The sequence below is a fragment of the Nomascus leucogenys genome, chromosome 9, assembly GCF_006542625.1.
Source record: "Nomascus leucogenys isolate Asia chromosome 9, Asia_NLE_v1, whole genome shotgun sequence".
Lineage (NCBI taxonomy): Eukaryota > Metazoa > Chordata > Mammalia > Primates > Hylobatidae > Nomascus > Nomascus leucogenys.
The window spans coordinates 12,697,064-12,722,500 of NC_044389.1; the positions used below are offsets into that span (position 1 = coordinate 12,697,064).

The 25,437-nt window shown below is 50.5% G+C and overlaps 1 long non-coding RNA gene across 2 annotated transcripts; it reads right to left on the reverse strand.

Moving 5' to 3' along the window:
- Positions 1-5,805: 5,805 nt before the first annotated feature.
- Positions 5,806-7,453, reverse strand: LOC101175889. Of its 2 annotated transcripts, none has more exons than XR_178711.3 (3): positions 7,295-7,453; positions 6,298-6,615; positions 5,806-6,099 (listed from the first exon to the last, which is right to left on the reverse strand). It is a non-coding gene; the product is annotated as an uncharacterized LOC101175889 (long non-coding RNA). The 2 variants fall into 2 exon arrangements; XR_178710.2 differs by lacking the exon at positions 7,295-7,453 and adding an exon at positions 6,774-6,905 and having other exon boundaries at positions 6,354-6,615.
- Positions 7,454-25,437: the final 17,984 nt, after the last annotated feature.

A 25,437-nucleotide genomic window follows, 5' to 3' on the forward strand; every position in this document is an offset into this window, starting at 1 on the left:
CTGCAACCTCCATCTCCCGTGTTCAAGCTATTCTCCTGCCTCAGCTTCCCTAGTAGCTGGGATTACAGTTGTGCGCCACCACACCTGGCTAATTTTTGTTATTTTTAGTAGAGATGGGGTTTCACCATGTTGGCCAGGCTGGTCTCGAACTCCTGACCTCGAAGGATCTGCCCACCTTGGCGTCCCAAAGTGCTGGGATTATAGGCACCTGGCCTTATATCAGTTTTGTTTTGATGATGACTGGCCCCGATGGCATATAATTATGCTTTTTTACTTTGGTGTCCCCGGATGGGCTAATTAAGTTTTTGAACTGACGTATTTGTTCTACTGCGGTGGGCAGAGCACATCCCTTAGAGCCACACTGCCTAGGTTCAAATCCTAGCTGTGCTATCTTAGGCAAGTTATTGAAGCTTTCTGTGCCTTAATTTCTTTATCTATAAAATGAGATTAATGGTAATTCTCACCTCTTAGAGTTGTTGGGAGAATCATATGAGTTTATAATACTTAGAATAGTGTCTGGCACGTAATAGTGGTCAGTCCATGTTAACTATTATTACTTATAATTTATACTTTGCTTACTTCCAAGAAGAATTTGAGATAGCTTAAAATATTAAACCACATAGAGGATAATTATATGTGTGTATTTATGTTCTATTAAAGATCAGAAATGAATTGGTAGTAGGAGGGAGAAAGAGAAAGATAGATATTTACAAACTTGTTTGACTCAGATACTTCTTTGACACCTAAATTTATCTTTGAACCTCCAGGAAGCCAAGGTAAAAAGGGAAATACCTGCATTATATAGTTTTCATTGTGAAATATAAAAAAGCATTCAAGTTAGCCTGTTAAAACCCACCCCCACCAGCCCACTACATCCACACATTCCTCAAGAAGAAATTTATGATATGAATTCCTATGTTGGAATATTGGAGCCAAGGAATCTGAAGTTGTTCTCAGTTGGCATTTAGTATCTTCCTCAATTGGGTTTACCTTTCATAAGAGCCCATAACGACAACAGAAGTAATCAGGATAACAGCTGGGATAGTAACAATCAATATCATCTCTACATTTCTTTTTATCTTATTTCAGGGTTTCCTTCCTTTCCTCTTGGCTCAGGAACTCTCTGAGGTCAGGGGTTGAGCCTCGCTTGGTCAAATAGTCAGGTGGCCCCAGGTGGTTTCAGCTGCCTCCCTGCAGCATTAGAGTTGTGTAGAAGCAAGGTAGAACCCATGGCAAAAACTCATAAGGTGACAGGAAGGTTATGAGGTGTGTCTAAGAGGGCTTTGAGACGATTGAGCTCCCAAACATGTAACAGAATGATTATCTTAGTGGGAATGGGTAAGCTCCTAGAAAGAGAACAATTCTCTATCCCCTGCTTTTTGAATTCAGTAGAATCTATTGTAAGTCAATATCCTTATGTAAACACATTGCATAAGTCGAGGAAGACCACCACCACAATCCTCCAGCCTGACCTGCCAGGCTTAAAAAAAGCAGCTCGGCCGGGCGCAGTGGCTCACACCTGTAATCCCAGCACTTTGGGAGGCTGAGGCAGGCAGATCACCTGAGGTCGGGAGTTCAAGACCAGCCTGCACCAACACGGAGAAACCCTGTCTCTACTAAAAATACAAAATTAGCAGGATGTGGTGGCGCTTGCCTGTAATCCTAGCTACTCCGGAGGCTGAGGCAGAAGAATCACTTCAACCTGGAAGGTAGAGATTCCGGTGAGCCGAGATCGTGCCATTGCAATCCAGCCTGGGCAACAAGAGCGAAACTCCATCTCAAAAAAAAAAAAAAAATGTGGCTCTTTGCCTGCGAACTTACACACTCAGAAGCTTTGGACCTATCTCGTTGAATTCTTAGACAGGTTCAGAGGTGTGGCTGGGGGTTAGAGCTGAATTACTCCACAGAAGAAAACAAGAGGAATCTATATTTTTGTTCCTGAGAGAGAGGAGCAAAAAAAAAGGGGCTTGAGTAACTTTAAAATGGTGTTGGGAGGGCCTAGAGCCAGTGTGAGAGAGGAAGCCGAGGGAAGTTTAAGAACAGAAATGCCCAACACTCCCTTTTTAAGCTCTTTACATTTTTGCGAAATTAACCCCCTCAAGAGACCCCAACCTTCACTAAAGCCCATGATGCACATACAGACCTTGTAAGGAGTTCATATGAAGAAACAGGAGACAGAGCTGACACGGCTCACAACAGTGAGAGCGCTCAGGGTCAGCAGGATGATTCCCAAAAGGAACTGACTTGAGATCCCAAAGCCAGAGGCACTGATGAGAAGGAATGTCTTCCCCACCCTCCATCCCCACTTCCAGGGGAATCTGGACTATTTTGAGGAAGACTATTGGATCACTCATCGACCTTCAAATAAAACATCGAACCAATCTTGCCCAGCACCTAAAGAGCAGTTGGGCACAGCCGACGAACAGTTTACCCACTGGGAGCATGGTATTAGGTGTCACCTTCAAATGCCTGACATTTAATGAGGACAACTGTCTCCAAAGGGAGGGTACCTGCCTGCCCACTGTGCAGTCTACTTCTTGGCAACCTAGCACAGTCCTCCCTGAGAGGGGGTTCCGTGGGGGCTCGTTGAAGCCAGTGAGTGGGGAGGAGAAATGCTGCAGAAATTTACCATGTCTGGCTGGCCCTATGGCTCACTGCCATTTATGTATGGGTCACATGGGTCACAAATCAATCACTTGACCTCGTGATCTGGATACCTTTTGTCATCTTTGTCCTAGAGTGATGAAAGGAAGGAGATTTAGTCCCCACCCTCAGAGGTAGAGAGTGTGGGTTCTTCATTCTGACTCGGGAGAAACGGTTCCTGCCCTCAGGACACTGCAAGTTCCCAAGGAGGGAGAAGCGTCGACATCGAGGACACAGACGCAAATCTGCCAGGAGACAGGCAAATGTGGGCAGAGCCACACTGCACAAACATGATTCACAATTAACCAAGGAGTTGGAGTGAAGGTGCCAGCTGGAAATAGCTTGTTGGGCCTGGGAGTTTTGAGCTGAGCTGGATTTGGAAGGAGAAAGTTCTTACTAGCAGCAACGGAAGATACTCAAGTGCTGCGCGGTGTCCAGTACTGTGCGAGGCGTTCGCACGATGACCGCTTACCCGCGATTCCCCTCCCTGCTGGAAGGGTCATCTCAAGCGTGCTCACCACTTGCTCACTAACAGAGGCCCCGGACAAACAGCTCGCCACAGTACACACAAGAGGCAAACTCCGGATGACTTTATTTACACAGCTTAAGCTTTTCAACAGGGTCAAAGGGCATTCTCACAGCACATGGGTGTGGCCCGGGAAAGGCAGGTTCTGGAGGGGGCTCCTGAACAGGTTCCTCCTCCCTGGCACCAAGTGACCATCTGTAAGTCTGAATAGCACTTTACAGCTTGCAAAGCTGTTTTACACCAAGCAGAACACTCATCTAGTCCTTACGAGGCTCGTGGCCAGTATCCTCTATATTTTATGGAGAAGGAAGCTGGGGCCTGAAGAATTATAAGACAAGTTTAAGGCCCCAAGGCAGAGGCGAGGATGTCCTTTCTACCACCCGACACTGGCCTAGCATCACAGCCTTCCGGCCGTGGACTTTGGGATGCAGAGCATTCAGGGACTATCAGAGTGCATCTATGAAAGGCCACCTGGTCATCTGCATTTCAATCTAGCTCTGCACATTTCATGAGAAACCCAAAGAGGGAGGATGCAGAGCGACAGCGTCTGGGAAGGCGGCCTGCCTGGGCTCTGGCTCTCGGGAGGAGACGGGGAAGCCAGCCTCCCTTTTCCAAACGCGGGTCACCTTTGCCCCGGCCTGGGCATTGTTTGGGAGAGGAGAGCCTGGCCCTTCATGGCTGGCAGCTGTTGCCCTTCCCACGAGCGCCCCTGCCCTGCCGGCCCCTCCGGAGTCTGTGCCCATATAAGGGAAGCACTTCCCGGCAGCCGAAGTAGAGGCTGTGACGCCCCCGGTCCACGTCAGCGGCCGGCGGGAGGCGGGAAAGCCCAGCAGAAAAACAAGTGACGCGGCGCGGGAGGGAGGCGGCGGGTGGCGGGAGGGAGCGGCCGCGCCTGCCTGGTTAACCCCTGCCCAGGCGGCCGGAGCCAAGGACTGAGCGCGGCCAGCCAAGGTCGTGGGCTGTCTTTGCGCTTCTGTGTGAATGGGGGCGTGGAGCGGGGGAAGTCAGAGGCCAGGGGCTGCGCTGGTGACACCTGCCTGAGCACTTCTGTCCTGGGGTGGGTACAGGTGTTTGTGCTCTGGAGGATCTGCTCTTTGGACGTCCAAATGTGTTTCATAGCCTGTGCATTTTGCCTGGTGGTGTCAAGGACGCATATGACATGGACAGCCATGGTGTGTATTTTTACTGCAGAGCCTAGGGATTTTCCCATGGGTGTTTAAAGACAATCACGTCTCCTATTGAAACTCAATCTCTTCTGTCCTGAAACAAGCAAACAAAAAGAACAACTGGCATCTGTGTTTCCAGAGACCCCCAGAAAGTCTCAGAAGAGGCGCTGCTGTACGGGAACTGGCTTCTCATTAGCCAAGCGGCCTCCCCATGTCTTCCCCAGACCAGTCAAATAAAAAGGTCTGGCCTAGGGGCTGACGGAGAAGCAGCCTGAAAAACGAGGGTTTCCAGAGGCCTCCTGCCAGGCAGAGGCCAAGAAAAAAAAAACAGAAAAGAAGAGAAACTGCGATGAGAACTCAGGGCTCATTATGGAGCCTTCGTGGTCCGGGGGCAGGTTGGGGGGCACTCTGATTTCTGAGTCCAGCTGTGCACTCAGATAAAGCCTGTTGGAGTGCTGTTCTCAGAGGCCTGCCTCATCTCGCCTGAAGTTATGGGTGTGCGTGCCTGCCTGTGGTGGGTTGGGGAGTAAATTGGCTAGCTCAGCCTCCGGGGAAAGTCCCCAGGGCCTCCCAACCATCCCTTCACACCCACAGTGCTTAGCCACCGACATTCACTCCTCTATCTAAGACCTACTTCCTCTCTCTACTTCCCCTGGCCCAGTCTCTCCATGGTAGAGAGCTGTCTGGGTGGAAAACTCACCCCATCCCCAAGCTCTGGGTGCTGTGATAGAGTGGGAGTTTGAGGCATGAAAAATAGCTAGTGGCCCTCCTTGGCAGGGCATTGGCCGAGGATGTGGCAGGTTTGCTTTGGCTGTGGGCACAGTCCCTGTCTCTGAGGCTTACCCTCAGGGTGGCTGGTGAACATGGTTTTATGCCTGGAAATTTTAAAGGCTGCGGGAGGGGCCTTCCTTCCTCAGGAGCCAGTGTCCTGGGACTGGATGATACCAAAGGTGTTGAAGAATAAAAACAATGGGGTAGTGTTTGTGTTTCTGCCTGGACAGTACTGCATAGTGGTTATGGGTGGGCTTTGGGGTCAGATGGGACCTTAGCTCTGCCACTTGCTAGTAGGTCTTCTGGCAAGTTCCTAACCTCTCTGAGCCTCAATTTCCTTGTCTGAAAAATAGAAGTAAAAGTATCAATCATATTGATTCTTTTTTCTTTTTTCTTTTTTTTTAGGCAGGGTCTCACTCTGTCACCCCAGGCTGGAGTGCAGTGGCAGGATCACAGCTCACTGCAGTCTTGACCTCCTGGGCTCAAGTGATTCTCCCACCTCAACCTCTGGAGTAGCTGGGACCACAGGCATGCAATACCACACCTGGCTAATTTTTTGGGTATTTTTTGTAGAGACGGGGTTTTGCCATGTTGCCCAGGCTGGTCTCAAACTTGTTGAGCTCAAGCAATCCATCTGCCTCGGCCTCCCAAAGTGCTGGAATTACAGGCATGAGCCACTGCACCTGGCCTGTATTGTTCTTTTGAAGATAAAAAGAGATCACGTTTATTAAGCATTCTGCACGTATGTTCACTCTTTCCACAATATTTGCGCACCCAGCACATAGTAAACACATTAAATAGTAACATTTATTACTATTAGCAGTGGTAGCAGTATCTTAAAAGTCCTCTCGGACACCACATGGAGAGTTAGCCGGAGTCACCAGGTGTTCCAAATTTGCCTTTGGCGGTCTCCTGCCTCTCACCTTTCTTCGAGGTTGCTCTGGTCCCTCATCACCTCCACCACCTCCTCCACCATCCTGACCTCAGCCTGGCCTGGATGAAAGTGCAATGAGTGTGGAAGCACAAGACCGATGCTTCCACCCCAGCTTTGCCCTGCCCTGGGCCACTCCACCCTTCTGAGCCTGCGTTTCCTTATCGCTGAAATGGGGAGAATACTTTCTGGCTGGCTTCGTTTATTGTGAGAGTCAAGAGAATAAACGTTTTTGAAAATACTTTGAAAACAGCCCCCACCTATCAGTTCTCCACCAGGTGAATTCTCCCTTCTCATCCTCAGCGCCAGCTCCTACCCCATTCCTCCCCTTCAAGTCTCTCTCTATAGATTTTCATGGCTTTGGGCATTTTGTTCACAGCTCTGTTGACATTCCCTTGACCTCAGAATTCTGGAGGTGCCTTAATTCCGACTTCCCCTATAGACGCCTCCTCAGGGCAGGAAATATGCCTTATTCATTCATTCTGTGATCCCAGTGCCAGGCCCAGGAAGGGCACATAGTAGGAGCTCAGTCAGTGCTGATTCCCTTTCTTCTACCAGCAAATCCCAGGGATGGAGGCCTGAAAAAGGCCCCAGTAGAATTTAGGGGAGCAGACTCTGTCCTCTGAGATAGAGGGGTTGGGGAAGAAGGGAGGACAAGAGGAAAGGAGGGGAGCGGCCCTGTGCTATGCAGGCCAAAGGATGCCCGCTGTCACCACACACAGACGCAAGGTAATACCAGTCTCCATAGGGTGACATTGTGCTGCCTGGTTTTACTCAGTGATCCCAAGGCTGGGAGAACCTCTGAGAGCCTCAGCAGAGAGCCAAGCCACTCTTCCTGGTAGGAAAGCAAACATTCTGCCTAAAAGGGAAGTCCTTGGGTAACAAGTTCCACTTCCTCACAGCCAGGGCACTAACCTAAAACCCTACCCTCTCCTCCTCCCCCACCCTCACAGGCAAACCATTTCCTCTTCTGCTGAGCTCATGGAAACAAAGAACAGCTGTCCTCTCATTGATTGGTTTAAAAATAAGAGACTCTTGCTTTACCTCCCCAACCCCCCACCCCGACCTCTGATGACCAAAGATCTCAGCACAGGCCCCCTCGGGCCTCCACCCACTCCCCTGGGGACAGAGGGGCAGCCCCTGGGTCACCCACAGGCTCCCTCCTCCTCCCTGTGGGGACCAGCCTCTGCCTGCCACTGAGCCACACCCTTCCACCTTCGGTGGGGTGACTGCAGCTGCCCAGCCACTGGCTCTTACCAGTGTGGCCTTGGCATTCACACTTTTGCCACCATAATTTTGTCTCTGCAGTGGGCCTTGCACAAGGCTGGGAGGAAACAGCCTCTGTAGAAATCAAGGTTTCCTGCTCTGTGAGGGCTGATGGGTGCCATGGAGATACTTCCTGTGACTTCACCAGGCAAACTGGAGGCCAGGGGAAAGATCAGGAGTGTGAAGTCCTGACTTCACAGCTACTCAGAAACCCCTCTAAGCCTCAATGTTTTCATCTGAAAAATGACAGTGGCAAACTGGAGGCCAGGGGAAAGATCAGGAGCGTGAAGTCCTGACTTCACAGCTACTCAGAAACCCCTCTAAGCCTCAGTGTTTTCATCTGAAAAATGACAGTGGCAAACTGCTTATAGAGGGACTGTCAGGATCAAATGAGATATGGTTATGAAGGCGCACTGAAAACGGTGCCACCATGGACACACGAGTTGCTATCTCTGCCTGCCACCTCCACAGACCCCAGGTCACCACCAGCTGCCATCTCTACAAGTGGCCCTGCCTTCCTGAAAACCCCAAACCAAGACTTGCCTCCCTGGGCATCTGAGTCCACCCCATCCTGTCTCCTCGGGCTTACGTACTCAACCTACACCACAGGGAAATGCACCCGTTGCTTAAGAGGTGTGGAAAGTTTTCTCCAGTTTTTTCCATCGTTTGTGTGCTTGTCTTACCTGTCCCGCCTCCTTCCTAGCACCGTGGGAGTATAAGCTGGCTCCTCTGCAATAGATCCATGGCCAGTACCTCTGTTCCCTCACAGCACAGGATAACAATAAGTGTGCCAAATGGAAGTGTGTGTGGGAGAGGGCACACAGCCAGATGGCTCCTTGGGGCAAAGCGTTATTTCTACCACATAGGACTTTGCAGACAATCACTCTCTGGCTATAGAGGGGTTTTGTGCTCATTTTCTCTTGTGAACCAAGCTAATTTTGGATTCACTGGGATACAATAGTGAACTGAAAGGCAGCTGCCTGCAGGAGGAGCTCAGAGAACCAAGCAGAGCCAAGCCCTGGGAAGCCTTTTAGAGGACAATTTGCAGAGAAGGAGTGGGACAGTCATAAATGTCCCACGCTCTCAGTCCTCAGCAGGCTGTCCCTCCCAGTCCCAGGTTCACCTTGCAGAGGTGTGGTGGAGGACAAGCGCGCCCAGCAGCTTCCCGTCTGAAAGCCAACTGGCACAGCCCATCTCCAGTGGGCCACCCATGTTTCTGGGGCCAATGAGCCTCCGAGCTGGGACGTCCTGGCCAAACAAATGCCCTCCTGCCTCAGAGAGCAGAAAGTTCCAGAAGATCCAGGGTAGCTTTATTCCTGACTTAGCAAGCAGACCTAGAAGTGGGATGGAGAAGGGCTTTTGAATCTCCCTCCAAAGGTCCAGAGAAATCTCCTTGGAAATTTGATTGATTATTGATTGTTGTAACAAGAGTTCCTCCTCCCCCAGGAAGCTCCCCAGAGTGGTCTTCTTCTAATAGAGGCAGAACTGTGTGATGGGTAGTCAGAGGTTCCGGCTGCTGTGCCAGACCACTTGGGTTCAAATCTTATCTTTAACAAGTTACCTAATATTCGCTGTGTTTCAGTTTCCTCATCCATAAAGTGGAAATTACAATGATATCTATCACATAGAATTGTTTTTAATTAATGAGTTACTATGTGCAAAACACTTAGGGCTCAGTATTGTTATTATAAGAAAGGACTTAAGAGGCCTCCTAGTTTAATTTCTCTACCATTATGAAAAGAAATTCTCTCCCTGATTCTGACATCTTTGTTTCTTTCTTTTTCTTTTCTTTTCTTTTTTTCTTTTTTTTGAAGAGAAGGGGTCTCACCGTGTTGCCTATGCTAGTCTCAAACTCCTTGGCTCAAGCCACCCACTCACCTCAGCCTCCCAAAGTGCTGGGGTAATAGGCATGATCAATATATAATATATATGACATTATGTATAATATGTTTCTCCTGGCCTCCGAACTCCAGGTTCAGCGAGAGGAGAATGCTCAGTTCCTTCCTGTGGACTAAAAGCCACAGGAGCCATTCATCAACAGCAATGGGGTGATGAGGGCCATTTGGGAGTATTAGGAAGTGGAAGGTCTGAGAACCTTTTCAAACTAAGAAACCCATCTGGCCAAGGTGTCCCTGACTTGACTCATTCAGTCCCTGTCCTGCCATATATTTATTAAAACTATATTATATCCCAGAACTTTCACATTTATTTTGTTATTTAATCTTCATGATGATCCCACAGAATAGGCTGTAAAGATCTTGTCAGAGAAGCCGAGGGGGACCCTGGGACGGGTCTCCCACCTCCTGTCCTACTGAGAAGGATCCCATCCATCTTTGCCCCAGGCCATTCCACTGAGGAAGCTGCAAGGTGGTTCCATGGAGGACCAGTTCAGAGTCCATAATAACAGGATGACTTAATGACAGGTTGAATCAGTTTGTTATTTGGAGTAGGCACTGCAGGGAAAGGGCTGGCCATGTGAGACGTGGCTCATCCTCTTCCCTCTTCAAAAACGCTCCCACTTAATGCTTGAGCTCCCAGAGTCAAGGAAGTACGTGGCACTATCGCTAGAGCCAAAATTTGCAGAGTCAAGTGCACATCCAGCCTGCTAACAAGAAATTCCAGGTGCCCTGAGCACAGTGGTGCTGGCCTCAAAGTCACAAGAGCTTTCTGGGTTTAGGCTCACCCTGCATTGATTCTGGGGAACTGGGAGTAAGACACAGAACCTCTCCATACACCTGGCCTGGGAGGATCATCCTACCCTGCTCACAGGGGAGAGGGACAGAGCCTGTCAGTCCCAGCCCCAGCTCTCTGGGATGATGCCAGAAGTCAGGAGCCCAGTGAACTCTCTGGCTCAGCCACCAACTCTCTGGGTCTCAGATTTCTTCATTCTAAAGTGAGGATGTTGGACTAACCGTACCTAAGACAGCCATGAGCTTAGACAGCCGGGATGACCTTCTCTGTGCCAAATTACCCTAATTCCTTCCATCTTGTGTCATTTGCCTTCCACTTATTGGTCTCATATACATCTTTTTAAAGGGTTTTATCAGTTTAGTTAAATTCAACATTCTCCAAGCAACTGGTATGCACCCGACATTGACCCAATACTGGAAAATCAATGGTGCTAAGATATCTGTTTTCAGAATGTTTCCAGTCCAGCAGAGGAAGGCAGGCAAGGGAACAGACAATGAGACCAGGGTCTCTGGAAGCTGTGGGAGGGAGAAGAACAGGGAAAAGATCCCACCAGGCCAGAAAGGGTCTTCCTGAGGAGAGTTGGGTCTGAGAAGAAACTCACCCCTTTCCAGGAGAAGTAGGGGCAAGGGAGAAGGGGACTAACATTTTTTGTTTGTTTTGTTTTAAGATGGGGTCTCACTATGTTGCCCAAGCTGGAGTGAATGACTATTCACAGACGCAATAATAATGCACTGTAGCCTCAAACTCCTGGGCTCAAGGGATCCCCTCACCTCAGCCTCCTGAGTAGCTGGGACTATAGGTGTAAGCCATTGCAACTGGCTGGGGGGACTAACTTGTAAGTTATTATTATTATTATTTATTTATTTATTTATTTATTTGTTTGTTTGTTTATTTTTGATACAAGGTCTGGCTCTATCACCCAGGCTGGAGTGCAGTAGTATGATCTCAGCTTACTGCAACCTCCGTCTCCGGGCTCAAGTGATCCTCTCACCTCAGCCTCCCAAGTAGCTGAAACTACAGGCACACACCACTACACTTGGCTAATTTTTGTATTTTTTGTAGAGATGGGGTTTCGCCGTGTTGCCCAGGCTGGTCGCAAACTCCTGAGCTCAAGCCTCAGCCTCCCGGAGTCCTGGGATTACAGGCATAAGCCACCATGCCCAGCCTTAAGTAATTATTTCTAATAGACCAAACACCATACTAGACAACTTATGTGTATTATTTCACTTCATTCTTATAGCCTTTTGAGTAAGTACTAAGCCCATTTTACAGATGAACAAACTAAGGTTCAGGGTGCCTAAACCCATGCTATAGGGTCAAGCTGAGACTCAAATTCAAATCTGCCTGATTCCAGAACCCACGCTCTTTCCGCCCAACTAACAGAGTGTGAAGGGCACAAATAGCTGAGACTTTGAATACTGGGTAGGGCCTGGGCCTCCTGGCCTTTTCTGAATCCTCCTGGCCTCTCCCCCAGCCAACAGGAGAACTGCCACTTTAAGAGGCACAGCCCCTTAGAAGGGTTGGTTTCCATTCATTTTTAATGGCCCAGCTGCTGTGGTCTCCCTGCCTCCCCATGGACTAGTCCAAGAGTTTCTCTGCAACTGAGCACTCTCACCACGCTGGGGCCTGTCAATGTTTAATGGCAGCAAGGATCTTATCTCGGTTACCCAAGTCGTTTAGATTACTCCTGCGCAGGGTACCTGGAGCATGAGGGAAGGCAGCAGATGGCAGACCCGTCAGTCACCCCTCTGCTCTGTGGAGGGAGGAGGGATTATTGGAGCAGAAAGGGCAAGAGGGTGGGAGAAACAGAGGGTGGCAGGGAGACACACTGTAACAGGACAGAACGCCTCACTGCACACTTGCATGGCCCTGGCTGTGTTCTCCACCCTCCCTATTCTCGGCAACCTCCCATAGGGGCTGCCCACTGCACACACTCTGAAGGCCCTCCTGGGAGACCCAAAACACAGGGAAGTGAGTGGTTGAATTTCTGTGGAGCTTGACTACAGAAAGTGACCTTTAAGCCCACTCTGGTGTTCCCTGGGCATCAGAATCTCTGCTTATTTTCAGGGAGAAAACACAGCACTACTTGTCTCTCTTATGAACTGTTGAAAACTCTGACCTCGGGTGCTCCAGGGACATGGGTGTGTTGCAAAGGTCACACAAACCATTCCTTCAGTACAACCTCACAGATTCGTAGATGTGTGAGCTGGGTCGTGGGGGCAGGGTCCTGGGTCCTGGCTCTAGACCACCCTGATGGGGAGAGATAGGTTCTCGCTGTTCCCCGAGGCCCAGGGAATGCCTGGAGCAGATAGTCGAGTTCTATTTGGGGAGTAGAACGTCACAGTTCAAACACAGAACCAGAGGCCACTCTGATGTTATTTACAGACCTTGTCTAAAGATCTAGCCTCCAAGCTGGGAGGGAGGGCAGTGGGCTTGCTGCCTTCTCCAATTTCTCCTGCTCTCTGAATTTCTTATATCCTGTCACCATCCCTCACCCTCCTACCTTGTCTCCATCCAGGAGCACCTTGTGCTGCCGTATCTGATGTGTCACTTACAGCTGGGAGCCTGGAGAGAGTGTTCTTAGGACAGAGGGAGGGGATTGGGAGCAGAACAGAGGACCCACCACCAGTGCCAGAGGACCCAGAGAGGTTCCTAGACATGGGACTAGAGAACTGGGAGTGGGAGAGGGGCGAGGAGGGCCCAGGGAGGCCTCATTGCGTTGGGTGAACATTTCCCTGCCCCATGTTCCGGGGCTTTCTGCCTGATGGGAGTTACAGTGAAAAACAGCAGGATGCTTTTCTAGGAAGACTTTGGCAGGTTGGGGGTGGGGGCAGAAAGGGTGATTTCATAATTATTTCACTCCTAGTTCAAATGGGAAGAAACCTGGCTGACTGGATCAATAATAGGCAGCATGTCAGACAAATATTCACAGGGCTGGAACCCTTGACTCCTAGGACGGGCTTTTGAAGTTTGAACTTCCAGGGAATGGGGAATCCTGAAAGATATTTCTGAGACCCTGTGGAGCTTGATACCAATCCTGTTAGGATTGAAGACATCAGGCTTTTCTGCTCTGAAAAGCACATACTACCTCATGTGTCACTTGCTGAGGCTTCCATGCCAGTGAAGTCCCTCTTCCTGACTCCTCCCTTTACCTTCAACATACATGTGTGGCGTCTGTGCCAGCTGCTTCATAGCCTTTACCCCCACAAACAGCACAGCCCCGATATGCACGTGATATGTGTAACAACAGTCCCTACCTCAACATGCTATGAGAATTAAGCGAGATCCTCTGGGTGGAATGCCTAGACCAACACTTAGCACACAGTTAACTGAGTAAGTCAGCTCGTGTTACAGAGGCAGCAGTGATGGTAAGCAGGCGGGCAGCTCGGCTCCAACCTCAAGGCATGTTGCTGTGTAGTCCTCCCATCCATGGCTAATCCCCGTATCATAGATCTTCACTTTAAGGAAAACTCACTGGTTAGCCCCTCTCCAGCCTCTAGCACACACCAAGCCCTGGGCATAATTGTGTTCCATGTGCTTTTCCTTAAAGCCACAAAAACTTACTGAGCAACTACCATGCTCTAAAGTACTGGCAAATGAAGGTGAATAAGACAGGGTCTGTGCTGTCAGCAAATGTTCAGTTTGTCTGGAGAGACAAGACAGATGCTTCCTGAGTAGTGAGGACTACAGGTACGCGCCACCCCATGCCCCACTAATTTTTTATTTTATTTTATTATGTGTAGAGACGGGATCTCCCTATGATTCCCTATCTAGTCTCGAACTCATGGGCTCAAGTGATTCTCTCCTGCCTTGGCCTCCCAAAGTGCTGGGATTACAGGCGTGAGCTACCATGCCCAGCGAACGGCATTGCTTTCTTGGAAAACCAAGTCCAAGGAGGATGGCATTGATTTTTTTCCCTAGGAAGGCCCTGTGGGAATCCCAAGAAAACTGGACAAAAGGCAGCTAGCAGCCGTTTAGCTGTGGGTCATCTTCACCTGCCACTCCCTCTTCCAAGGGTGGAGGCCCAATGCCCATCCTCTCCAGAGAAAAGGACAAGCTTGAAATTCCCAGCCAAGCCCTCTACTGGAGGCAGCTGGGCTGGGCTGGAAGGAGGGGAAAATCCAGTCTGAGGCAGAAGCTTGCTTTGGGGTTCTGCCTCCTGAGTCAGTTCTGGCTGCCCAGGGGCAAGGAGGAGTGGCCGATCCCCACCCAGATCTCTAGGATGCTACGTTTTCGTATTTTACATCAGTACAAGCTCTCATCTTCCCAGTCTTGGGGCACGAAATTCTTGTAAACAGAGGGAAATGTACTCTAGCAAAACTTCCCAGATCTGATCTACTTATTCAACAAAGTATTTACTGAGTACTCATTCATGCCAGATCGTTCTACATGCTAGGGATACAGCAACAAACACAACAGGCAAAAATCCCTGTTCCCTTGAAGCTTATATTCTACTAGGGAAGACAGACAGTAAATAAGGAAATACCTAAAATATTAATGATATTTACTATTGATAAATATTAATGATATTTACTAATGATAAATACTATTAATGATAAAGGCTAACATGAAATAATCCAGCAGCAAAGTGGGATAGAAGGTACCAATAGTGAGGCCAGGCACAATGGCTCACGCCTGTAAGAAGCATTTTGGAAGGCCAAGGCAGGTGGATTGCTTGAGCTCAGGTGTTCAAGACAAGACTGACCAACATGATGAAACCCCATATCTACTAAAAATACAAAAATTACCTGGGCATGGTGGCACATGCCTGTAATCCAAGCTACTCATGAGGCTGAGGCAGGAGAATCTCTTGAACCTGGGAGGCGGAGGCTGCGGCGAGCTGAGATCCCACCACTGCACTCCAGCCTGGGCAACAAGAGCGAGACTCCATCTCAAAAAAAAAAAAAAAAAAGGAATGTGCCAACAGCGAGCATATCATTGAAAGTTTAGATTGGACAGCCAGGGAGGGCCTCGTGGAGAAGGTAGCCTCTGAGGGAGGCATGAGGATTCTGAAGGAATAGAATTCCAAGCTGAGGAAATGGCACGTAGAAAGGCACTGGGGCAGAGTGGCGTGCAGCTGGAGCCAGGAGAGCAGGGGAGAAAGCGAAGAGGTGGAGTCAGAGGTGGTGGGGGACGCCATCCTAAAGGGCCTCATAGGCCATGATGAAAATGATGAGGACCTGGGCTTTTCCTCTAGTGAGAAGGAGAGGCCAAGGAGAATTTTGGCAGAGGAGTCAGATGATGTGACATATTTTTAAGAGACTGCTTCTGAAAGCTGTGCTGGAAATAAGTGAGGGCTGGGTGTCAGTGGGAAACGGTGATGGTTTGGATTGGGTTGTTGGCAGTTGGAAGGTAAGAAGAGACTGGACATTTTGAAAGAGGAATCTACAGGGTTTGCTGACAAAATGTGGGTTGTGAGAAAAACCCACGTGTGCCAGGCGCTATGTGAATATGTAATGTCGTTAAAATTTTACGTTAATCACGTAAGCAAGGTTCTATTTTTTTTTTTTTTTTTTTTTTTGAGACAGAGTCTCACTCTGTTGCCCAGGCTGGAGTACAGTGACACAATCTCAGCTTACTGCAACCTCCGCCTTCCGGGTTCACGCCATTCTTCTGCGTCAACCTCCCGAGTAGCTAGGACTACAGGTGCCTGCCACCACGATTGGCTAATTTTTTTGTACTTTTAGTAGAGACGGGGATTCGCTGTGTTAGCCAGGATGGTCTCGATCTCCTGACCTCGTGATCCATCTGCCTTGGCCTCCCGAAGTGCTGGGATTCCAGGCGTGAGCCACCGCGCCCGGCCTTTGCAAGGTTCTATTGTTATAGGCCACTTTATAGACGTGGAATCACTTAGAGAGGCCAGGTGACTGGAAAAATCACATAGCTAGCAAGAGGTAGAGCTCTGGCATTTATTTATTTATTTTTGTTTTTTGTTTTGTTTTGTTGTCTAATTCCAGGTTAAGTTCACATAGAACTGGTATTTAAACCAAATCTTTCACTGAACACAGACCTTGAACTCTTAGCAGCTACACTGTAAAAATCTCATCCATTCACTCAACAATTCTCCATTGCTCATCAGCTCTGCTTCAGGCACTGTTCTACATGTTGAGGATGCAAAGATGAGTAAGAGAAAGTCCTTGACTTTGAGGAATTTATGGTTTGGAGGTGGAGACAGAGGTAAATAGAAATAACAACAGCGATATAACCGTGCAAAGTCCTAAGCTCTCAGAGGAGAGGTGAGAAAAGACCCCTCAGAGGAGGTGACGTGTGGGCAGATGATGAGTAGGGCTTTGCCAGAAGAACAGGAATGGATGGAAAAGCATTCCTGCAAAGGCCAGGAGGCCCCGAGAAGGGCAGGCACTGGTGCAGTGTTTTGCTGTGGGAGCAGCGTGAGGAGGCCTGGGAGGTGAGATGAGACAGAGAAGTGAGCAGGGCAGTCAGGAACACCTGGAAGGGCTTCCCCAGGCCAGGGGCAGTCATTGCAGTTACCAAGGGGGGGAGTGGAGCGAATCAGATCTCTCCTTATGTGGAGGGCGGACACCAGGCAGCGGACACAGTTTTCCCTATTTCAGTATGACGCTCCCTGGGAAATCTGGTAGGACTGAGAGAACAGTCCATGTTTCCAGGAAACAAACAGTACTCTGTCCCTGCGTGCGTGTCTCTCTGTGTGTCTGTCTATAAATATCTTCAGACGCAGCACTTGGCTGCAGTCTCTCCCGAGCCCCCGCGGCATCTCGCTCACACTCCCCAGCCTCCTCCACCCCTCCTCCTCTCTCCTGGCCAAGACCGCCCCGGCCAACACCAGTTTCACTGCGCAGCAGGCAAGGCTGGGTGGGGGCCAGGACTGTGACCTCTGCCTTATCATTATTCTCCTTAGGACACCAAAGCAAGTGTCCAAACGGCAGCAGGAAAGGTGAGAATTTGGCTCAAAGAGGAAATTTGGAGACTGTTAAACCCAAGCTGAGCATGAACTGATGCCCAAGTGGGGCGGGAAGGGGAAGTTTGTTCCAAAACCTAACCCACATCCAATGGTTCACAGACCATCTTGGTCAAAGGCTGTGAATGGATGAGATGGTGACCCTTGTCCCATCCAGCTCTGTGATCCTTCACATCAGACTGGTCGGGGGAGAGACAGCAACAGGGAAAGACAGAATATATATACCTATATGTATTTGTACACACACATACACACACCTACACATACACACACCTACACACACATACACACACCTACACACACATACACACACATACACACACCTACACACATACACACACATACACACACCTACAGACACACACATACACACACCTACACACACACACATACACACACCTACACACACACATACACACACTACCACTACACACACATCACACACCTACACACACATACACACCTACACACACATGCACACACCTACACACACATACACACCTACACACATGCACACACCTACACACACCTACACACACATACAGACAAAGACAGACACAGGAAATGGGCAGAGACAGAGGGAGGCAGAGGCAGATAGACGGTCAGAGACAGAGATGGGACCACCAAGTATGGGTTCAAACCATGACAACTTTTTTTCTTTTTCTCGAGACAGAGTCTCACTGTTGCCCAGGCTGGAGTGCAGTGACACGATCTTGGCTCACTGCAACCTCCACCTCCCAGGTTCAAGTGATTCTCCTGCCTAAGCCTCCCAAGTAGCTGGGATTACAGGCACACGCCACCATGCCTGGCTAATTTTTGTATTTTTAGTAGAGACGGGGTTTCACTATGTTGGCCAGGCTGGTCTTGAACTCCTGACCTCAGGTGATCCACCTGCCTTGGCTAGCCATGACAATTTTCAAAGACACAGCAAGGGCAGGCCTATGAGAAATGTTACACGGGATTAATGTGATACACATCAGAGTCTAGCTCAGGTCCCCTTCCAGATTTCCAGCTCAGAAATTTATACCCCTGTCTCCCCTTTTCTTGTCAGCCCTGGAGAAAAACAAAAAGAAAACCAAAAGCAAAGTAACACAAAAACCCAGAGGGACAAGGAAACAGAGGGAAACCCCAGACTCCACCCCAAGCCCTTCCTAACCCTTCTGTTCCTAGCCAAGGCGGAACCCAGGTTTCCAGCAGCTCTTCCTGAGTCTGAGCCCCATCCAGCAGGTCAGGGCCTGGATGGGGGCAGCCAGAGTGCTGTTTCCAGGCACTGGCTGCCTCCCACCCTTCTAAAGTACTGGGACTTGGCACATCTCACCAGGCAGCTGGGCTGAGCACTCAAGTCAGCCAAACACTCTCCTGGGCCCTCGGCTCATCAGGGGCCGCCCTTGGAGACAGCGAGTCCGGTTCTCCACGTACTCTAGCGTGAAGGATAGGCCGTGTGACCTCAGGAGGCCCCTTCCCTCCCAGGACCCAGTTTCCTGGTCTGTAAAATGGGAATAAAAACAGTTGCTCTGCTAACCCACAGGATAGTGATGGGCAGGGACGGAAGTGCCAGCTGTGAAGGATGTCTGTGAGCTGTGTGTGCAGCACAGTTCAGGGGATCCTGATGTCCTACCTGCTCTAGGCTGGCTCGTGTTCGTGTCACCCACAGCAGGCTTCCAACCGGAGCAGGGATAGGAGTTAGCTTTCTTAGGGGTGTGCTTTCTTGGAGGGTGAGCCTGAATTGGGGTATCTTCAAGAAGACCTGTTTAGGGGCTGCCTTTCTCCTTCAGAGGTTTGTGTAGAGAGTGTGGGTGGGGTAGAGGTTGGGAGGGGGCCATCGGGGGGAAGAAAGGCTCTTCCAAAAGGCTTCCATCCTCCTGGCCCAAGCAGCACCCCACACCCTCTTCTCCACCCACCAACCCCAAATCTTCAGATTCCTCTGGGCAGCTCTGGCCTCGGTTCCTTGGTCCCTCAGGTCTCCAGGTGAGAAACCAGTCTGGGGGGAATGCGGGAAGCAGATCACCCTGGGACTGTCCTCCTCCCTCCTCCCGCTTCTCCACCGGTGGGCTCATACCAGCAGGATCACGGACACAGAGCTGAGGCCAAGGAGCAGAGGGACTCAGCCAGCCTGGTTCAGATGCCCGCGGGAAACCTCCCCCATAGCCCTGTTTGTGAAGTTGATCTTTCTCTCCCATGGGCTCGGTAAAATCTCTATATTTGAAACTTAAAAAACCAGCATCTGTGTCATGACTATAAGACAATTATCTTTTTTTTTTTTTTTTTTTTTGAGACAGAGTCTCACTCTGTCACCAGGCTGGAGTGCAGTGGCGCAATCTCGGCTCACTGCAAGTTTGCCTCCCGGGTTCACACCATTCTCCTGCTTCAGCCTCCCGGTAGCTGGGACTACAGGTGCCCACCACAGCACTCGGCTAATTTTTTGTATTTTTAGTAGAGACAGGGTTTCACTGTGTTAGCCAGGATGGTCACGATCTCCTGACCTTGTGACCCGCCCACCTCGGCCTCCCAAAGCGCTGGGATTCCAGGCATGAGCCACCTCGCCTGGCCAAGACAATGATCGCTTACCGAGTCCCTCCTCACACTGGGCCAGGCGTTAGACACTTTCCACATTTCAAGTGTAATCCTCTCCCAGCTCTGTGGCTGAGTGTGCCCCGACTGACACATAAGGAATCTGGGGTTCCATAAGAGCAAGAAACATGCCCAAGTTCACACGCTGTGGCAAGTGGCAGGATCAGGCTGTCATCCCAGGTCCCCCAGACTTGGAAACCTGTCACCTGGGAAACCTGTCACTCAGGGAAGGCATGTGGCTGAGGGAAGTGAGATATACTATCTTCAAATCCACTCTAGGAACCAGAAAACATCTGCCTCAAGTTGAGTGCTGTGCACCCTTAGGGTAAGAATGGCACTCAGTTGGCAGGGCATGGTGTTCACGCCTGCAATCTCAGCATTTTGAGAGGTCAAGGTGGGTAGATCACTTGAGCCCAGGAGTTTGAGAAACCAGCCTGGGCAACACAGTGAGATCCCGTCTCTACAAAAAATACAAAAATTAGCCAGGAATGATGGTGTGTGCCTGTTGTCCCAGGAGGCGGAGGTTGCAGTGAGTCAAGATCATGCCACTGCACTCCAGCCTGGGCAATAGAGCTAGACTCTGTCTCACAAAAAAAAAAAAGGAAAGAAAAAAGAATGTCACTAAATCAAATTGTAGCCCAATGAATTATTTGGCACTTGCCTGACTGGAGAGACACTGTGATAAGAGAAGGGCTCGAGGAATAGCAAGGGCTTGTGAGATGACCCAGGACTGACCGGGGTGAAGAAGAACAGCTTGCAGACAGTGGCCATTGTAAATACGCCTTCTGTAGACAGCGAAAACGCCCAGCTGTCCAGTAATAGCAAGAGCTACTGTTTATGTTTCATCTGCCTGGACCTAGTCATTACACAGCACGTTGACTGTATGCTCCTCCCAGCAACTCTCTGGGTTGTTCTATGATCATCTCCATGTATCAGATGAACAACAGGCCAAGGCTTAAGCGACCTGCCAAGGACATGTTGTTAAGAACTGGTAGAGCTAAGATTACAACCCAGGTCACTCCTGAGCCACACTTTCCCTGACACTTTCCGGCACGTCACGCATTTCTGTAGCCCAGTCTGACAGACTGAGAAATCCTTCGGGAAAGGCTGGCTCCATTTGCTCTGGTTCTGCATTTGCCCGGCATCACCAGGAGGGAATGGATGACTTCAGCCAATTCCTGACACCAGCCTTCTAAACGAACTGGCGCTCATTGTAAGCGGTCGCAGTGGCATTCTGTTTATCCGTCCACCCACCTCCTGTATGTTTGGCTGGGTGAGCCAGGCCTGTAGATGTTAACCAATTCTTGTGTCCTGAAAAATAAAACAAAGACAAGTTCTAGACCTGTCAAAACAAGACAGGCCCTGTCGCTCTAACCAAGGTTCTGCTTCAGGGAGTTGGGGTGGTGGGAGGGGCAGAGGCTACCTAAGGAGTCAGTTCAGGCTAGAGCTTGGGATATACAGGCCCAAGTCCTGGCTGTGTGTCCTGGGACAAGTTACCTAACCTCTCTGAGCTTCATTTTTCTACCAAGCTCACAGAATAAAGGTTTGTAAAATAACTCAGCAAACTGTAAACTGCCTTATGGTCTGCCCAAAGTTATCACAGCTGCTGTGTGTGCCTGCCTAGCCCACTGGCCCCTCCACGGCAGGCATTGCAGTGGGGCCTCACTCCTGTCACCCGACAAGACGATGCCTCTGCCTCCTTAAGACTCAGCGTGCCTTGCCTCCTTCAGGGTCTTGGAAGCTTTTGTTGGCAGCCCTCTACCCCCACCCCACCCCCGGCCATCTACCACCATCAGGAGACTTCCCCAGGGCTCCTGGCCCTGTGGTAGTTGCCCAGCACCCTCCCTGCTCTGTCTGTACCCTCAGCCTGGGAAGGATGATCACATGGTGGCCCTTCGGTAAGTGTCTATGAAAAGGGTGATTCTGGGAAGTGGGGAAGCAAAAAGGGGATGCTGGCGGGGCAGATGGGAGGGGCTTCCGTGAGCCCTGTCTGCTTCACAGTTTGAGTTCGCCTTCTCCACCCTGTGTGGCCACAGGCTGCCTCCCAGACCAGCCTGACTATCCTGGGGAGTATCGTCCTGCAAACAGTGGTCTCTTGGGGTGAGGATGCATTGCCTCCTCAGGCTGTGAGCCCCAGGCAGAGGCCATGCTAACCCCCTTCCCCTGTGCACAGGCTCCACCTGGCCCGGCAGTTATCAGAGCCCAGGCTGGCTGATTTGACCTCAGCAATCACTTGCGTCTGGGTGAGACAGTGATCCCACCAGGCTTTTGGTTTGGTTTGGTTTTGTCTTCTTGTCCAATAACCTAAGGCCTCTTTTACAATCCCTTGGCCCCTTTCCTCTGAACAGAGAAGCAAGCAGAGCTTCTTCCGTCCGGGCCTCACACTGACTTGGCGAGCAGGAGCACCGGAGAGACGGCTCTGTTGCAGGGGTCACTGGCCAAGGAGGCGGTCTACCCTGTGGGTCCTCCCCCGCTGCAGGACACACAGAGTGGCTCCCGTGGGGCTGAGCACGAGGCAGTGGCTCCTGACCCTCCTACAGCATCAGCACCGACCGCCCCTGCCGGCCGCTGCCGGGAGCCCAGGACCGGGCGGACAGGAGAAGCCCCACCTCTGGCTCAGCACAAAGCCCACAGCATTTTCCCCGGTGCACAGACGCGGTCACACGCACGCCCGTCCACACACACCCAGAGTAAGTCAGACGGGTGAGCAATGGTGACTGGCTTTGAATAAACACAATCAGCGATTTCAGACCTCTGGGGACCAGGTTACCTTTTCTGGGCCTCGAGGCTCGAGCACCAAGCGGAGGCCTGGCGCCCTCTGCCGGTGAGCTTGGGCGTGCACACCTGGTCTGTGGTTAATAAGCTGGGGGAGCCATCTCCTCTGTGCTGCGTCCCGTGGGATGGCAGAAATTCTCCCGCTCCCTCCTTTCCGTCTAGGTAGGGGGTCAGAGCGACTTACTTCAAGTCATTCTCCCAAAGGCAGGATCGTCTCCCTGTCGTGTGGAAGGAAAGATGAGGTTCAGGGAGTTTAAGCAAATGTCCCAGGATCGCACAGCAAGTTGGGGGCAGCCCTGGAATTGGTCTCCTTCACTGGAGAACCAGAACTGACGTCACTGGGCCCACCCAGACCCCCGCAGGAGTCTGCACCTGGGTGTCCCCTTCACCCTGTTCTCCCGGGTCAAAGGCCAACGCTGGACCGTTTCTATATCCTAGGCCTGCTCAGGGAGGGCTCTGGGCTAAAGAAATCGCGATGCTGGGCAAATGCTCCCTCAGACACTTAGTGAGGAAGCGTAATTGGGGGACCACTGCAGGAACTGAGGTCCTGAAGGGGCCTGCAACAGCCCTCCCCTCGGGGAGCTCCCACTCCTGGGGAAGACAGGCCAGATGAGACTACCAAGAAGTCACACCCCTGCCTTCCCACAGGGAGCAGTGCTGGATTTAGGTGGAGGTCAAGTGGCCCGAGGGTGAAGGTCAGAGGGCTCCTGAAGCCAGGCCAAGCTCTGTTCTCTGGCAGGGAGTGGGCGCCCAAGCCCAGGATCACTGCCTTCTTGGTGAGAGTCTCCTATGCCATCCTTCCCCTGTGCTCAGCCCCTCCAGGATCATAGGGGCCACCCATTTGTCTTGCTAGTAGGGGTCCCTCTTTATCCTTGAGAACGTACAGGTTGAGACAGTGTTCGTGTCTTGCTTTTTTGGGCTGGGCCACCTTGGTCCCATTCTTCTGGATGCTGCTGGGATTCAGGAAGCGAGGTCTTTGAAATGAACGTTCAAGCTGCAATTAACCTTAAGGATTTACTGCAGCTTACAAAGAAGCTTTTTCTTTTCAGAGCTGTTGGCCAGGGGCCAGGGCTGTCCCCACTCCCATCTGGTCCTGGCAATCTGCCCTTGAGGCTGGGGCAATATGAGGAGTGTGCAGGCAAGTCTATGACTCCCATCATGTCTCCAGGCTCCAGGCGTCTTCCTAGGTTGCCTGCCTGGTAACAACTGTAGTCAGTGTCTCACAGGCCCCAAAGCTCCGCTAAGTCTCCTCACCTGGGAAAAGGCTTACTTCATGGGCCTACTCCTCCCTGATTCCCTTGTGTGCCTGAGATCTTTTAACAATAGTTTCTGTCACCGGGCAGTGAGTAGATGCCTCAAACAGGGAAAACCCTCACTGCTGTACCATAATGATTACAGGACAAGGACTTGGAGCCAGATAGACCGGGATCTGATCCCAATTACTATCAGCCAATTACTATCTGTCACCTTGGGCAAGCTCTTAACCTCTCTGAACCTCAGTTTCCAAATCTGTCAGTCAGGATAATAGTTCTTATGGCCTGGGGTTGTGCAGGAATGGAATGGGATAATGCATGGACTCCACGGAGTAGATCATTTGTGCGATAGTGGCATTATTTCTTCTTTAAATGTCACTGTGACTTAGTCTACTACCCTGAGGTCTGGTTCAGAAGTTCTGGTAAGAAGTTACAGGGTGATCCTGTGAGTTTGCATAGAGAAAGCACTGAGACACGGGCTGCAGGAACTGTGGCCACATTTGAGAGCACGTAAGCTACTGCCACACACTCCAGAATATCTAGAGGCAGGAACAGAGAAGGGGAGGCTGTGCATAATATATTCCAGGCTCTGTGCTAGATCCTTTGCATTGGAGGGTTCAGTTAATACAAATTGTTTGTGGTAAGATAGCATCATCTCCAAGCCTAGAGAGGCCATGAGACTTGCCCGAGGCCAAAATCTAGTGTGGTAGAAGCTGCTAGTCTCTAATAACTTTCTACTATTTTATCAGGGTAAGAAAAGTTGTAGCAGGAAACATGGCTGCCCAGAATGAAGACTGCATTTCCCAGTCTCCTGTGTGGGTAGGTGTGGTCACATGACTGAGTTCTGGCCAAAGAGAAGTAAGTGGACGCGTTATGCAGCAGTGTCTGGGAACCTTTCTTAAGACACAGGTTGTGCATCTGCTGTCTGCTCCTTCTTCTTTGTTTCTCCCTCTGTTTTGCTACTTGGTAGGCAGGTGCTACCTTGAACCATGAGGGCAAGGGCCACTCAATAACAACACAATAGCTGCTGTTGTGAATTTTCTGTTACTCTCATTTCTACCTCATCTTAACTGAGATGCCCTGTGATGGAGTGGGGGATTCGAACCTGAGCTGCTTCTCAACACAGTGCGGGGTTTCTGGGTCCCCTGTGTGCTCCTGCCGTACCTCATCAGCTCTTAGGTGTGAAGCATCCCTTGGAACTCTGATGAGGTGGCGTTGAAGGAGGGGAGCCACTCTAATGCAGCTTTTCGAACTCATCTATTCCAAAGATGGCTCAGGGCCTTTGCTAGATCCAGAGGCAGCTTGAGGGCAAAAGCCCAGGGCCCTGAGAGGGTGGAAGAGGTGACACTTCTTCTAAAATCCAGGAAACCCCAGCATCTGCCACAAGACTGGCTGCACAGCTACCCCTGTGGCAGGTGAAGGCAGCGCTCAGGTAGTCCTGGGACTCTTTCTAAACTTCTCTGGCCTGGCCCTCAATGTCCTCTGACAGACTCTAGCTTGCTAGGACACCTCTAAGGAAACTGCCAAGGGAACCTGCAGAAGCAGGAGCAGGTGAGAAGTTCCCCAGGTGTCCTCTTTCCATGGGGGAATTTGGAGAAGCTTTCTGAGCCCAGCAAAGTGTCAGGCAGGAAAGGTAAGGCCTCACCTGATAGGAGGTGTATCCTCGTACCTAGTTTCAGCAGGAAAGGTTGTCAGCTTCACGGCTATGTTGAGTTAAAAGGGCTGTAAGATCCTTGGTAAACAACCAGAGCCTGAATGTCACAGGGAAGAGGTTGGACTGGGACCCAATACAGCTGCCTATGTATCTGGGAAGATGCTATTTATAAACAGAGAAGATATTTATTGGCTGGACAATCCTGAGGAAGTCTCCCAGACTCTCACTCTCGTTCATAAAGTGGGAATCATGA